Source organism: Budorcas taxicolor, chromosome X (genome assembly GCF_023091745.1).
Source record: "Budorcas taxicolor isolate Tak-1 chromosome X, Takin1.1, whole genome shotgun sequence".
NCBI lineage: Eukaryota > Metazoa > Chordata > Mammalia > Artiodactyla > Bovidae > Budorcas > Budorcas taxicolor.
The window spans coordinates 23,974,757-23,991,650 of record NC_068935.1 but is presented as its reverse complement, the minus strand read 5'-3'; positions in this window follow the sequence as shown (position 1 = coordinate 23,991,650).

Sequence of the window (16,894 nt, the reverse complement as noted above, 5' to 3'; positions counted from 1 at the left end):
GCACTAGTGGTAAAGAACCCACCTGGCAATGCAGGATACGTAAGAGACACAAGTTAGATCCCTGGGTCAGGAAGATCCCTTGGAAGAGGGTATGGCGACCCACTCCAGTATTCTTGCAAAGAGAATCCCATGGACAGAGGAACCTGGCAGGCTATGGTCCAGGGGGTTGCACAGAGTCAGACATGACTAAAGCAACTAAACCACCACCACTACCACATACTCAGTCTAGAACTCAACATGCATGCATTACTCGTGTCATTGGGACAAGGGATTCATTCACTGATATTCAGACTCAAGTGTAGATGATGGTACAGAGGTGGGGGAGGGTTGCAGAAATGCCACTGGCTCTTTAGACAAAGGAACTCAGTACAGAAAAGGGAGGATGAGAATCACAAAGTTACCCATTTACCTGGTTTTGCTGATTCTCCTTGACAGAAGTTAAATAAATCTCTCTGATGTGCTTTAAGTGGGCTTCCCTGGTAGCTCAGCTGGTAAAGAATCCTCCTGCAATGTGGGACACCTGGCTTCAATCCCTGGGTTGGGAAGATCCACTGGAGGAGGGCATGGTAACCCACTCCAGTATTCTTGCCTGGAGAATCCCCATGGAGAGAGGAGCCTGGTGGGCTACAGTCCATGGGGTCTCAAAGAGTTGGACCCAATTGAGCAACTAAGCACAGCACAGCACAGGACACTAGGTGCTTTAGGCAGTATATAGCATACAGCTGAGATTCAGGGGACAACTGACCTATCAGAGGCAGCTCATGTAATTTCTTTTTGAGTGGTCCAGCAATCTACTTCTCGGCCTAGCTTAATGCTTTGGACTTGAGTAGATAAAGTTCTACCCCAGCACATTTTCAACTGGGTTCCATAGGAACTCACAGGGTAGGGTGCTCCAGAGTCCTGCAAACAGTGGAATTTTTTGCCAAAATATTTAAACATCCTGAGGAATTTGTTCATCACTTCTATTTTAAATATTAAGATTTAGAGAAAGATTTAGTTGGGGAAAGTGTTGCTGAAACACACGCACACAAAGCTACTCACTTGAACACACAATTACTTCCATTCCTTATTTGTGTCCTAGCACATATTTCCTGTGCCTGGGGTAACCAAAGCTCACCTTCATTAGAGTTTCTGCCAGCCCTTCTAGGCAGAAGATAAAGCTTTCTCTTTTACATAGTATTTTGTATTTGTTATTATTATAGCACTTCCCATATTGTATTGTAACTCTATGATTACATGTACTAGCAGCTCAACTTTCTAAATATCTCTTGAACATGCCCTCTTTTCTACATTCCCACTACAATGCTTTAGCTCAGTTTATCATCATCTCTCCTTTGGATCATGGCAGCAGCATTCAGTCTTTATTCTTTCCTATCTATATTTCCATACTGCCACAAAAGTGACCCATCTAAGACTATATTCTGATTATATCATACCTCTTCTTACAACATTTTATGGATCTTATTGCACCAAATTATAGATCCTGTGATACCTCTCTACCTGAGATAGCTGTTCTCTAGTGAGATTAATTCCTATAGACCTTTTACATCCCCACTTAGATATTACTTCTTCTGGGAAGCTTTTCTGACACTGAAAGTATTTATTTTGTGATCCCATAGTTCTCCTTCACCCTTATTTACCATATTTCAAAGTAATTTTCTGCAATTATGTTTGTCTCTACCATAAGACTCAAGTCTTTTTTGAGGGAGTATACAGTTTTCATATCGCATTGTCAGTTCAGTTCAGTTCAGTTGCGCAGTCATGTCTCACTCTTTGCGACCTCATGAATCGCAGCATGCCAGGCCTCCCTGTCCATCACCAACTCTCAGAGTTCACCCAAACTCATGTGCATCGAGTCGGTGATGCCATTCAGCCATCTCATCCTCTGTCATCCTCTTCTCCTCCTGCCCCCAATCCTTCCCAGCATCAGGGTCTTTTCCAACGAGCCAACTCTTCACATGAGGTGGCCGAAGTATTGAAGTTTTGGCCTCAGCATCAGTCCTTCCAATGAACACCCAAGACTGGTCCCCTTTAGGATGGACTGGTTGGATCTCCTTGAAGTCCAAGGGATTCTCAAGAGTCTTCTCCCGCACCACAGTTCAAAATCATCAATTCTTCAGTGCTCAGCTTTCTTTACAGTCCAACTCTCACATCCATACATGACCACTAGAAAAACCATAGCCTTGACTAGATGAACCTTTGTTGGCAAAGTAATGTCTCTGCTTTTTAATATGCTATCTAGGTTGGTCATAACTTTCTTTCCAAGGAGTAAGCGTCTTTTAATTTCATCGCTGTAATCACCATCTGCAGTGATTTTGGAGCCCCCCCAAAAAACAAAGTCTGACACTGTTTCCCCATCTATTTCCCATGAAGTGGTGGGACTGATGCCATGATCTTCGTTTTCTGAATGTTGAACTTTAAGCCAACTTTTTCACTCTCCTCTTTTACTTTCATCAAGAGGCTTTTTAGTTCCTCTTCACTTTCTGCCATAAGGGTGGTGTCATCTGCATATCTGAGGTTATTGATATTTCTCCTGGCATTTCATTGTACTGACGTTTAAATTTCAACATTAAATACATGTATAAGTATATTCTAACCTTATGTCCCGATTTTTGAAATGGAGAGATAATTGGATGGATGGCTTTAAGGATGTAATATATTAAGCAATGTAGAATACACTAAACAATTAGAGAATCTGGGGGGTGGTAGAAATCTGTCTATATACATCTACACATTTAGTGACACCAGTAAACACTATCAGGTTAAGAAGACATCTACAACTTAGGGTTGCACTTAGAGGAGAAAAAGCATTCAGGATTGAACTGAGAGGTCCTTGGTTGTTGACATAATCTCTCTTTGATTTTACACTTTAGACAAACTAAGGACTCTGTCAGTATATTGAAACCCCTGAATTGTACAAAATCCCTATTTATCAGGAGAGACAGTAACAACAAGGTAGATTAAGGAACTGGTTAACACCAATTAGGATTGTGGGGGCCGGCCACACAGTGAGCCTGGCTGCTGGAGGCTGAAAATCCAGTTAGATGATGTAGCTCAAGTCTAGTATCTGTAGATTTGAATAGCAGGCTAGAAACCCAGCCTGGAGACAGAATTGATTAGTGTATTCCTTGAAAATCATTGTTTTCCAAACAAGTTCCTAGGAGGCTTTCCTGCAACAGAGCATAAGACTTGTCAGTCTTAAGCAGGCACTACATCTTCATTATCTATATATCTCCATTTCCTAGTAAAATACCTTGTACAAAGTAGTTTTTTATTTTTTAATTGGAGGATAATTGCTTTACAACGTTGTCTTAGTTTCTGCTGTACAACAACACGAGTCAGCCATAAGTACATATATATTCTCTCCCTCTTGAGCCTCCCTCCCTGCCCATCCCACCTCTCTAGGTCACCACAGAGCACTGAGCTGAGCTTCCTGTGCTATACAGTAACTTCTCACTGGCTGTCTACTTTACACATGGTAGTCTAGTAGTTTTCAATAAACAGTTTTTTGAACAAGTAAGAAATGAATGTTTGGGAGGAGAATGTATGTCTGACCTGCAGCAGGCTTTACTTTGGGGTCTTGGGTCATTCCCAGTGAAGAGGCCATGGGGCTTTGGAGCATGTGGTATAGGGAGCCAGAGAGTTTCTAGCTATGTGCAGAAAGAGTTAGTTTCTGTATAATCTACACAAATTTATGGAATTACTTGCATTAAAACTAGATTAAATAGAGCTTCAGAGTCTAATAGCCACTGCAGTACATCCTGCAGCATAATCAATATCAGTAAAACAAAGACATTAGGAAAATGAGATTGCTGAAAAATGAAAGGGGAAAGGAATCTGGGTGCTATAGAGACCAAACAGTAGTCACAGCTGTTGACTCTAGGGAACAACAGAACAAGAAGGGGATAAAAAGAGCAATAAAAGACCATTCAAAGCACACCTGTTACAGTAGGAGACAGGCCTTGAACAGTATCCGGTTACATGCCTAGGACAATTTGCCTCTTATTTATTTTAAAGTCTGAGTAATCTAGGATAAAATTGGACTAAGATGGAGCATTGTTCTAACATTTCCTATTGGCAATATCCTTTCTGTATTACTGAACAAAGAAGCATATATATAAACACAAAGTGAAAACAATTTATCTTTTTAAATTCACATATAAAATGTAAATAATATAAGAAAAAGAAAATTATTGAGCCACTGACCATCTAACTCCAATATAATCTCACTGTTAACCTTTTCTGATGTCCCATCTTGCTACTAAATATAATTTTGGAAAATCTTATCATCCAGATGTTATTACTTAAATAATTATTTCATCTTTGGCCTCACAGATGGCTTAGAACCACAGGAATCTAGTTTGATAATTTAAGTACCATATTTTAAATATTCCTGAAAATAAGTAGATCGTATAATAAAACAGATAATGTATATCAGTTCAGTTCAGTACAGTTGCTTAGTTGAGTCCAACTCTTTGTGACCCCGTGAATTGCAGCACGCCAGGCCTCCCTGTCCATCACCAACTCCCAGAGTTCACCCAAACTCATGTGCATCAAGTCAGTGATGCCATCCAGCCATCTCATCCTCTATCGTCCCCTTCTCCTCCTGCCCCCAATCCCTCCCAGCATCAGAGTCTTTTCCAATGAGTCAACTCTTCGCATGAGGTGGCCAAAGTACTGGAGTTTCAGCTTCAGCATCAGTCCTTCTAAAGAACACCCAGGGCTGATCTCCTTTAGAATGGAGTGGTTGGATCTCCTTGCAGTCCAAGGGACTCTCAAGAGTCTTCTCCAACACCACAGTTCAAAAGCATCAATTCTTCGGTGCTCAGCTTTCTTCATAGTCCAACTTTCACCTCCATGCATGACCACTGGAGAAACCATAGCCTTGACTAGATGATCATTTGTTGGCAAAGTAATGTCTCTGCCTTAGACAACCACAAATATTTAGATGAAAATGGAAACATTCAGTCAAATATCTATATTTACATCTGCATGATGACAGAGTAAAATTTCCATTTTCCATGCAACATTTTTGCTGTAACAGTGTGGATGCTGCAGAAACATCTTCTTAAAGTTATTCATTTATTTGCATAGAAGAGATTATTGCTGTATCAACAAGAAAAACAAACTAAGTTTGATTATATTAATTCATACTAAGGCAGGCCTAACAGGCAGAACTTCCTATAGTGCTTCTATATTTTTCTGTTTGATGTGTTTGCCATTACGTGAACCAAAGAATTTCCTAACTACCACCATTCATATTTTGCATAGTATCAGTTCTAGTAGAATGCATTCCTTCATTAATTCATTTGAAGATTAAACTGGGAGTAGATGGAGAGGATGTTGAAGGATATTCCAAATAGAACAGCATGTGCCAAGGATCTGACTTGATATGGTGCTTGGCATGTTGGAGAATGTAAGGCCAGAATAGCTCAAGGAGAGTGAGTGAGGCTTCTTGGGCTTTATCCTAAGAGTCACAGGAAATCACTGAGTGGTTTTCTTGTTCAAGAATAATATAATCTCTTTAATGTGTTTAAAAGGTCACTAGATGGACAGTGTGCAAAATGGATCAGAGGGCTCGGCAAGGCTAGTCCTAGGGCTGGTGATACCTGTTGGCTTGTAATAGAGTTCTAACAATGGAGATGGAGAGAATTGGGCAGATTTGAGGGAGATGTCAGAGGTAGAATCAATAAGGACATAGTGATTAACTGTTGGCAGAAGAAAAATGGTGAGTTTGAAGTTGACTCCTGGTTTTCTGAGTTGAGTAATTGGGTGGATAGTGGTGTCCTTAACTGAAATGCCAAGTACTAAAGGAAGAACAGAAGTTTGAGGAAGGTAATATAAATCTTCAATATACCTTTCGTCCTGATGAATTTTTGGTACCTATCAGATACCTATGGTAGACAGGTTTCAGGTTCACTATGAAAATCTAGGATGGTGTCACTGGTATATAACTGAAACCCTGCAAATGAATGAAATCAACTAAGCAGAAAAGGCCACACCCTGAGGAACTCCAACATTTAATGTTTGGTGAAAAATGGAGTAACCAACAAAGATGCCAGTGGAATAGCCAGATAAAAGGAAGAAAGCTGAAAGAGGGTGATGTCATAGAAATCAAGGGAACATTGTTTCAAGGACGGTGTGATCTTCTATGATGAAGACTGGAAGAGTGTTACGTGTAAGATTCTCTTTAGTCAGGATCTCATCAAACCATCACCTGAATTATATGGTGTAAATATACTGGCAAGATAGCTCCACTAAGTCTATAAGACTCAGGCCATAGGAAAAAAAATTCTCCCCTTAAATCTAATAAAGCTAATGGAGAAATGCCCTGATTGATTGTTTTTTTCACAGGCATATAGGGCTTTACTGGTGGCTCAGCAGTAAAAAAAAAAAAAAAAAAAAAATCCACCTGCCAATGCAGAAGATGCAGGTTTGATCCTTGGGTTGGGAAGATTTCCTGGAGGAGGAAATGGCAACCCACTCCAGTATTCTTGCCTGGGAAATCTCATGGACTGAGGAGCCTGGCAGGCTACAGTCCATGGGTCACAAAGATTTGGACACAACTGAGTGACTAAATAACAACAACAACAATAAAAAATATCTTATTTCTTAAACAGGAGAGTCAGATTTCCTATTTATGATTTATTAGAACCCACATGTACCGAACACACTGGAACTCAACAAAAGAGAATTAGACTATTTTCTAAGGGAAAGAAGAAATACAGGTCTCAGCAGGAAATGTCCAAGGAACACAGATATTATGTCTATGTTTGTCAAACAGGCATAGGAGAGAGAACAAAGACCAGAAAACACTGAAAAACTATTCTTAAGCTAAAACTCCCTGAAGTTTGTGAATTTCTGGGAGTATGAAGTCCTTTGAATGAAGAGTTTAAGCTGTACACAAAGTTGGAGTTCAATTAGAATCAGATATCAAAGATGAATTTGCTTTCTCCAAATGATTTATCTGGATACTGGCTGAAGAGAGCTTAAGCTGAAAAGGAATTAGTAATGTGACTAAGATTCTGACAGATGTGAATAACAGGAAGAAGAACTCTGAAGCAATCCAGAAGGAAAAAAAATGGAAAAGAGGCTGAATAGATACAAACTGATGATTATTTTGATTGAATTTAATTTCAGCAATGAATTCAAATAGCGGATATATCATTTCAGAGAAACAAATCTCTTCTAATAAAGAAAAATTACATAGTATGTTCAATTTCTAAGCCCATGCTATTGATAAAAGCTTTTTGAGAGAGAACAGGGGTAGGGGAAGGAAGGGAGGGTGCGAGAAAGAGAAAGAAATTGATTCTGAAAAATTGACTTTGTCTGCCTGATAGTCATTGGATGAAATCACAAAGAAAACATTGGCAAGAGATCAGGCCTCCTGGAATCCATTAAATACAAAGAAGGAGAAAAATATCTTAACTGTTGGTTGCAGATCAGCATGATATATTCAAAGATTTGAGCAGAACTATTTAAGGGTGAGCAAATTCAGCAATAAAATGTGAAAATCAGCACTCATAAAAATAAGGAAATAAATTTTCTAGGTTAGAGAGCAACTGGTACTACTACATATGTTGAATACCATACATGGGTCTTAACCAGAAACAAAGATCTTGGAGGGCCACTGATTCCTCAGTTTCTGTTCTCCCCTCAACATATGCAAATTTCTGCAGCACCTCCACTAGTTGGTAGTCACAATTACAGTTTTTGAAGGTGTGCTCAGAATAAAGGTTAATCTGACCAACTAAACCACAGACTTAAAATAGACATGAGGGCTAATCTAGGCTGGGAGATGAACTGTTACAGTCATGTCCCACACTCACACCTTTATTTCTACAGTGGATAAATCCAATAGACAAGAGCTGCATGGTAGAATGACTTGACTTGAAAGTGTAGTTTGTTTTAATGAGAAGTAACAGAAGGAAATTAGAGCTCAGATAGGCAAGATGCCAAGGACAGGGAAGTCAGCTAACACAGGCTAGAACAGGTTGGTACTGGAGGCTTAGACAGACTAGAACAATCATTTCTGACCTTTTAGAAAATGGAGACTACTCATTACTGATAAGACAAAGCTTTATGAAAAATTGCAAAAGCAATAATTTTCCATTCTATGCTTGGAGCTGGTGCACTGAGATGACCCAGAGGGATGGTATGGGAAGGGAGGAGGGAGGGGGGTCCAGGATGGGGAACACGTGTATACCTGTGGTGGATTCATGTTGATGTATGGCAAAACCAATACAATATTGTAAAGTAATTAACCTCCAATTAAAATAAATAAGTTTATATTTTTTAAAAAATTTAGAAAGTAAATATAAACAAAAATAAAAAAATACCTCCAGAAGTGAAAGTGAAAGTCGCTCAGTCGTGTCCGACTATACAGTCCATGGAATTCTCCAGGCCAGAATACTGGAGTGGGTAGCCTTTCCCTTCTCCAGGGAGTGAGATAGCAACAGTTAGCTCTTTGGTGTACATCTCATAAAATTTTTTCTATGCATATACAAATATATGTGTGTAGTTTGTGACCCCATGGACCGTAGCCTGCCAAGCTACTCTATCCATGGGATTTTCCAGGCAAGAATACTGGCCTGGTTTGCCATTTCCTTCTCTTGGGTCTCTTCTCAATTGCAGGGATTGATCCAGAGTCTCCTGCATTGGCAGGCAGATTCTTTACCACTGAACCAGCAGAGAAGCCCATGTATGCAGTTACTGAATTTTAATCAGAACTTTCACTTAATGATATTTTATGAGCAACTTTTTACTACAATAAATACATATACACAGTACTATTTTTCTAAATAATATTACATCATAAGGGTCTATCTCAATTGATTTTACTGATCTATTGTTGAACATGTTTGGTGTTTCTAGTTTTGTTGCTACTATGAAGAATATTACAGTGAATATTACTGAGCACATTCTTTCTTTAAGGATCCCTTTATAACATCAAACATATAAATATGGGACCACTGGATATCCACATGCAAAAAACAGAAGTTATGCCCCTATGTCAAACTAGATCTAAAATTAACTCTAAATGGATAAAAAACTAAATATAAGAACTAAAACTATACAGCTTTTAGAGGAAAAGCAGAGTGGTAAAACTTTGCAACCTTAGGCTTGGCAATGATTTCTTAGATATGACCCCAGAAGCACAGTCAGCAAAAGAAAAAAAAAAGAAAATGGAATTCATCAAAATTAAACTTTTCTGCATCAAAGAACAGTATCAAGATAGTGAAAAGGCAATCAATGGAATGGGAGAAAATAGTTACAAATCACAGATCTATTAGAGTCTAGTATCCAGATTATATATACATCTCCTATATTTCAACAACTAAAAAGAAAACAACCCAGTGAAAATTTGGACATGGGACCTGAATAGATATTTTTCTAAAGAAAATATACAAATTTCCAATAAACACATGAAAAGATGCTCAACATCACTAATCATGAGAAAAATGCAAATCAAAAAACAGTGAGATGTCAATTCACACTGATTATGATGGCTACTATATATTAATTTTGTACCCCATGTATTTTATTTCTTTTTCATGTGAAGGACACACACACAGAAAAAAAAAAAACAGTAAGTGTTGGCTAGGATGTGGAGCCACTGACTTTGGTACATTGCTAGTGGGAATGTAAAATGGTTCAGGCACTGTAGAAAACAGTTTCTACAGTTTCTCAAGTAAAGCGTAGAAGTAACATGGTTGTTGCTGTTCAGTCACTAGGTCGTGTCCAGCGTTTTGTGACCCCATGAACTGTAGCAGGCCAGGCTCCTCTGTCTTCCACTATCTCCCAGAGACTGCTCAAATTCATGTGCATTGAGTTGGTGATGCTATCTAACCATCTCATCCTCTGCTGCCCTCTTATCCTTTTGCCTTCAATCTTTCCCAGCATTAGGGTCTTTTCTGTGTCAGCTCTTTGCATCAGGTGGCCGAAGTGCTGCAGCTTCAGCTTCAGCATCAGTCCTTCCAATGAATATTCAGGGTTGATTTCCTTTAGGATTGACTGGTTTGATCTCCTTGAAGTCCAAGGGACTCTCAAGAGTCTTCTCCAGCACCACAATTCAAAAGCATCAATTTTTCAATGGTCAGCCTTCTTTATGGACCAACTCTCACATCTGTACATGACTACTAGAAAAGCCATAGCTTTGACTATATGGATTTTTGTCAGCAAAGTGATGTCTCTGCTTTTTAACACTGTCTAGGTTTGTCATAGATTTCCTTCCAACCAGCAAGCATCTTAATTTCATGGCTGCCATCACTGTCCACAGTGAATTTGGAGCCCAAGGAAATGAAATTTGTCCCTGCTTGCAGTTTTTCTCCTATTTGCCATGAAGTGATGGGACTAGATACCATGATTTAGTATTTTTAATGTTGAGTTTCAAGCCAGCTTTTCACTCTCATCTTTCACCCTCATCAAGCTCTTTAGCTGCCCTTCATTTCTTCCATTAGAGTGGTATCATCTGCATATCTGATGTTGTTGATATTTCTCCTGGCAATCTTGATTCCAACTTGTGGTTCATCCAGCCTGGCATTTCTCATGATGTACTCTGAATATAAGTTAAATAAGCAAGGTGACAATATATAATCTTGTCCTATTCCTTTCTCAATTTTGAAACAATCAGTTGTTTCATGTTCAGTTCTTTTTTTATTATTTTTTTATTTTTTTTCAGATATAAATTTTATTTTATTTTATTTTATTTATTTTATTTTTTTATTTACTTTACAATACTGTATTGGTCCATGTTCAGTTCTAACTGTTGCTTCTTGACCCATGTACAGGTTTCTCAGGAAACAGATAAGGTGTTCCAATACTCCCATCTCTTGGAGAATTTTGAGCATTATTTTACAAGCATGTGAAATGAGTACAATTGAGTGGTGTTTTGACCATTCTTTGGCATTGCCTTTCTTTGGGATTAGAATGAAAACTGACCTTTTCCAGTGTGGCCCCTGCTGAGTTTTCCAAATTTTCTGGCATATTGAGTGCAGAAATTTCACAGCATCATCTTTTAGGATTTGAAATAGCTCAGCTGTTAATTCTGTCATCTTCACTAACTTTGTTCATAGTAATGCTCCCGAAGGCTCACTTGATGTCATACTCCAGGATGTCTGGCTCTAGGTGAGTGATCACACTGTTGTGGTTATCTGGGTCATTAAGACCTATTTTGTATAGTTCTTTGTATACTTGCCACCTCTTCTTAGTCTCTTCTGCTTCTGTTAGGTCCTTACTGTTTCTGTTCTTTATTGTGCCCATCCTTTATTGTGCCCATTCCCTTGATATCTCCAGTTTTCTTGAAAAGATTTCTAGTCTTTCCTATTCTATGATTTTTCTCTATTTCTTTTCATTGTTCATTTAAAAAGACTTTTAAAAATCTCTCCTTGCTATTCTCTGAAACTCTGCATTCAGTTGGGTATATCTTTCCCTTTCTCCCATGCCTTTCACTTCTCTTCTTTTCTCAGATATTTATAAAGCCTCCTCAGACAACTGCTTTGCCTTCTTGCATTTCTTTTTCTTTGGAATGGTTTTGGTTACTGCCTCCTGTATAATGTTATAAACTTCCATCCACAGTTCTTCAGGCACCGTGTCTACCAGATCTAATCCCTTGAATCTATTCATCACCTCCAGTGTATAATCATAAGGGATTTGATTTAGGTCATACCTGATGGCCTACTGGTTTTCCCTACATTCTTCAATTTAAGCCTGAATTTTGCAATAAGGAGTTCATGATCTGAGCCACAGTCAGCTCTAGGTCTTGTTTTTGATAACTGTTAGAGAGCTTCTCTATCTTCGGCTGCAAAGAACATAATCAACCTGATTTCTGTGCTGACCATATGGTGAGTCCCATGTGTAGAGTCATCTCTTGTGTTATTGGGAGAGGATGTTTGCTATGACCAGTGTGTTCTCTTGAAAAAAAAAAAAAAAAAACTCTGTTAGCCTTTACTCTGCTTCATTTTGTACTCCAAGGCCAAACTTGCCTGTTATTCTGAGTATCCCTTGACATCCTACTTTTGCTTTCCAATACCCTATGATGAAAAGGACATCTTTTGTGATAGTTCTAGAAAGTGTTTTAGGTCTTCATAGAGCTGGTCAACTTCAGCTTCTTCAGCATCAGCTGTTGGGGCATAGACTTGGATTACTGTGATGTTGAATGATTTGCCTTGGATACAAGCTGAGATCGTTGGTTTTTTGAGATTTCACCCAAGTACTTCATTTTGGACTCTTGTTGACTATGAGGGCTATACCCTTTCCTCCAAGGGATTCTTGCCCACAGTCATACATCGAATGGTCATCTGAATTAAATTTACCCATTTCCATCCATTTTAGTTCACTGATTCCTAAAGTGTTGATGTTCACTCTTGCCATCTCCTCTTGACCACATCCAATTTACCTTGATTCATGGACCTAACATTCCAGGTTCCTATGTAATATTATTCTTTACAGCACTGGAGTTTACTTTCACCACCAGACATATCCACAGCTGAGCATTGTTCCTGCTTTGATACAGCTACTTCATTCTTACTGATGCTATTAATATTAGTAATTGCCCTCTGCTCTTCCCCAGAAGCATATTGGACACCTTTCAAACTTGAGGGCTCATCTTCCACTGTCATATTTTTATGCCATTTATACTGTTCATGGGGTCCTCCAGGGAAGAATACTGCTGTGGGTTTCCATTCCTCCTCCAGTGACCACAATTTGTCAGAGCTCTTCATTATGTCCTGTCCAACTTGGGTGGCTCTGCACGGCACAGCTCGCAGCTTCATTGAGTTTCACAAGCCCCTTCACCATGAAAAAGCTGTGATCCAAGAAGGGAATCCATATAAATCAACAAATCTATTCCTAGATAAATACCCCAAAGAACTGAAGGCAGATATTCAAAGACATGTATACCTACGTTCATAGCAACACTATTCAAATTCACTAGTCAAAACATGGTCTCAACCCAAACAGGCATCAGTGAATGAATGGATAAATAAATATGGTATGTCCGTACAATGGAATATTATTCATCCATGAAAAGGAATGAGGTGGTGATTCGTACTGCAACATGGATGAACTTTGAAAACATACTAATTAAAAGAAACTGGACATAAAATGACACATATTGTATAACTCTATTTAAATTAAATATCCAGAATAAGCAAATCCTTAGAGACAATGCATATTGGGGGGTTTTAGGAGCTGTAGAGAGGGTATATTATGGATTTACTGCTTAATGGGTATGGGGCTTACTTTTGGGGTGATAACAACTGCTGGAACTAGATAGTAATGATGGTTACACTACATTATGAATGCACTTAATGCCACTGAATTATGTATTTTAAAATGATTTAAATTGTAAGTTTTATATGTTCATTTTACAACAATAAATTTAAATTAAAAATGTATTTGTAAACTTACATAATATTATTACTTTCAATAGCCATTGTTTGAGATATTATATAATGACAGAAAGCTACTATGACTTTAATAATATGAGTGACTTTAATAATATGAGTTAATATACTATTAAATACCATAGATGGACATATTTGAAAAAATAATACTAGATGTATATTCAAGATAAATGTGTATGATCTAATACCAGGCTTGCTTCATATAAGGATATGAGAATTCCTTGCTGTAATTTTGCTGGCTCCTGGAAGTTTAGGGCACACAGACTATGACTTATTGAGCCAAAGCATAAGTTCACAAAATCAGAAGGCAGTGCATTAGTTTCCTGTGGCTGTTGTAACAAATTACTGCAAACTAAGGGCTTCCCTGGTGGCTCAGTGGTAAAGAATCCAACTGCCAATGCAGGAGACATAGTAGATATGGGTTCAATCCATGGGTTGGGAGCATCTCCTGAAGAGGGAAATAGCAACCCAACCATATTATTTATTATGTTTTTAAAATTTTTTCATCATGTTACATACATATATATATATGTATGTATACAAACACACACAGACAACTAAAAAGGGGAAAATTCACTTGAGGAAATGGAATAATCAAATTCCAAATCTCAATAAAGCATTAAGCAACACAGACATTTCATATGGTTTCATTTTTAAAAATTCAAGACAGATAACTATCATCAGCATGTTATCCAGATATTGCAAAACACAGTGCAGAGAATCAATTTGAACTTAAGAGCACAGATAGCTGGCATTACATTTTTAATGTTATCTTTGAGATATAATTTGCATACAATAAAATTTGCCCTTTTAAGGTGTTTAATTCAGTGGTTTCAGTATATTTACAGAGTTGTACATTCATCACCATTATGTAATTTTTAGAACAATTTAATCACCCTCAAAACAAACCTTGTCCCACTAGCAGTCACTCCATAATATCCCCTTCTTGTCAATGCCTCACAACTGCTAATATATTTTTTGTGCCTACATATTTACCTATTCTGGACATTTCATATAAATAGAATCATATAATATAAGGGTTTTGTGAAGGCCTTCTTTCATTTAGCATCTTTTCAAGGTCAAGCCACATTGTAGCACGTATCAGAACTTCATTCTTTTTTGTGGCCAAATAATATTCCATTGCATGGATCTAACAGTTTTATCTGTTCAGTAGTATTGATGGACTTTTGGGTTGTTTTGACCACTGGATATTATGAATAATGTTGATATGAGCATTTGTGAACAAATTTTATATTGACTGTATTTTCAGTACACTTGAATCTATCCATAGGAACAGAGTCTTACCATATCTATGTTCAACATTATAAGGAACTGCCAAACTTTGACAATCTGCACTATTTTGCGTTCCCACCATTAATGTATGAGGGATCCAAATTTTCAGATCTCCACCAACACCTGCTATTGTATCTTTTTAATTATAGTTGTCCTGCTGGGTATGAAACAGAAATATTGTCTTGGTAGGATTTTTTTGGCTTCCCAAGTGGCTCAGTGGTAGAGAATCTGCCTTCCAATGCAGAAGAGGTGTGGGAGACCTGAGTTCGATCCCTGGGTTGGGAAGATCTCCTAGAGAAGGAAATGGCAACCCACTCCAGTATTCTTGCCTGGAGAATCCCACAGACAGAGGAGTCTGGCAGGTTACAGTGCATGGAGTTCCAAAGAGTCAGACATGACTGGGCAATCAAGCAACAGCAACAACAGGATTTATTTATTTATTCATTCCAAATATACTATCATTGTTTACAGAGTTTATCAGAAATATAAGAGATCACTCACATTCTAAAAGAGGGTTTCTCAAACTTTAGTGTGCTTCAGAATCACCTGAAGCACTTGTTACAATGCAGATTCGTGGGCTCCACCCTCACAGTTTCTGATTTAGTAGTCTTGAAGTAGAGCCCAGTAATTTGCATTTCTAATAAGTCTGCCAGAGAAGGCAATGGCACCCCACTCCAGTACTCTTGCCTGAAAAATCCCATGGGCGGAGGAGCCTGGTAGGCTGCAGTCTATGGTGTCGCTAAGAGTCGGGCACGACTGAGCAACTTCACTTTCACTTTTCACTTTCATGCATTGGAGAAAGAAATGGCAACCCACTCCAGTGTTCTTGCCTGGAGAATCCCAGGGACGGGGGAGCCTGGTGGGCTGCCGTCTATGGGATCACACAGACTCGGACACAACTGAAGCAACTTAGCAGCAGCAGCAGCAGCAGCAACAAGTCTGCAGGTGAGGCTAATGCTGTTGGTGTGTGAGCCACATTTTGAGAACCATTGTCAGGGCAGCTTTTCCCAAAATGTCTATGGGATATTAACAACTGTTACAGAGTGGAAGGATATTATTGTGATAGAACTTTGAGAAAAGTTGGGTGAAGGAGATTTCTATTTCCCAGTAGAATGGGAAGCAATAGAATGGGAAAGACCAGAGATCTCTTCAAGAAAATTAGAGGCACCAAGGGAACATTTCATGCAAAAATGGGCTCAATAAAGGAAAGAAATGGTGTGGACCTAACAGAAGCAGAAGATATTAAGAGGTGGCAAGGATACACAGTAGAACGATACAAAAAAGATCTTCCTGACCCAGATAATCACAATGGTGTGATCACTCACCTAGAGCCAAACATCATGGAATGTGAACAAGTGGGCCTTAGGAAGTATCACTATGAACAAAGCTAGTGGAGGTGATAGAATTCCAGTTGACCTCTTTCAAATCTAAAAGATGATGCCATGAAAATTCTTCACTAAATATGTCAGCAAATTTGGAAAACAGCAGTAGAAACCAGACTGGAAAAGGTTAGTTTTCATTCCAATCCCAAAGAAAGGCAATGCCAAAGGATGCTCAAACTACAACAAAATTGCACTCATCTCACACTCTAGCAAAATAATGCACAAAATTCTCCAAGCCAGACTTCAACAATATGTGAACTGTGAACTTCCAGATGTTCAAGCTGGTTTTAGAAAAGGCAGAGGAACCAGAGATCAAATTGCCAACATCTGCTGGATTATTGAAAAAGCAAGAGAGTTCCAGATAAATATCTACTTCTGCTTTATTGACTACACCAAAGCCTTTGACTGTGTGGATCACAACAAACTGTGGAAAATTCTGAAAGAGATGGGCATACCAGACCACCTGACCTGCCTCTTGAGAAACCTATATGCAGGTCGGGAAGCAACAGTTAGAACTGGACATGGAACAACAGACTGGTTCCAAATAGGAAAAGGAATACATCGAGGCTGTATATTGTCACCCTGCTTATTTAACTTATATGCAGAGTACATCATGAGAAACCCTGGGCTGGATGAAGCACAAGCTGGGATCGAGATTGCTGGGAGAAATATCAAGAACCTCAGATATGCAGATGACACCACCTTTATGGCAGAAAGTGAAGAGGAACTAAAGAGCCTCTTGATGAAAGTGAAAGAGGAGAGTGTAAAAGTTGGCTTAAATCTCAGCATTCAGAAAACTAAGATCATGGCATC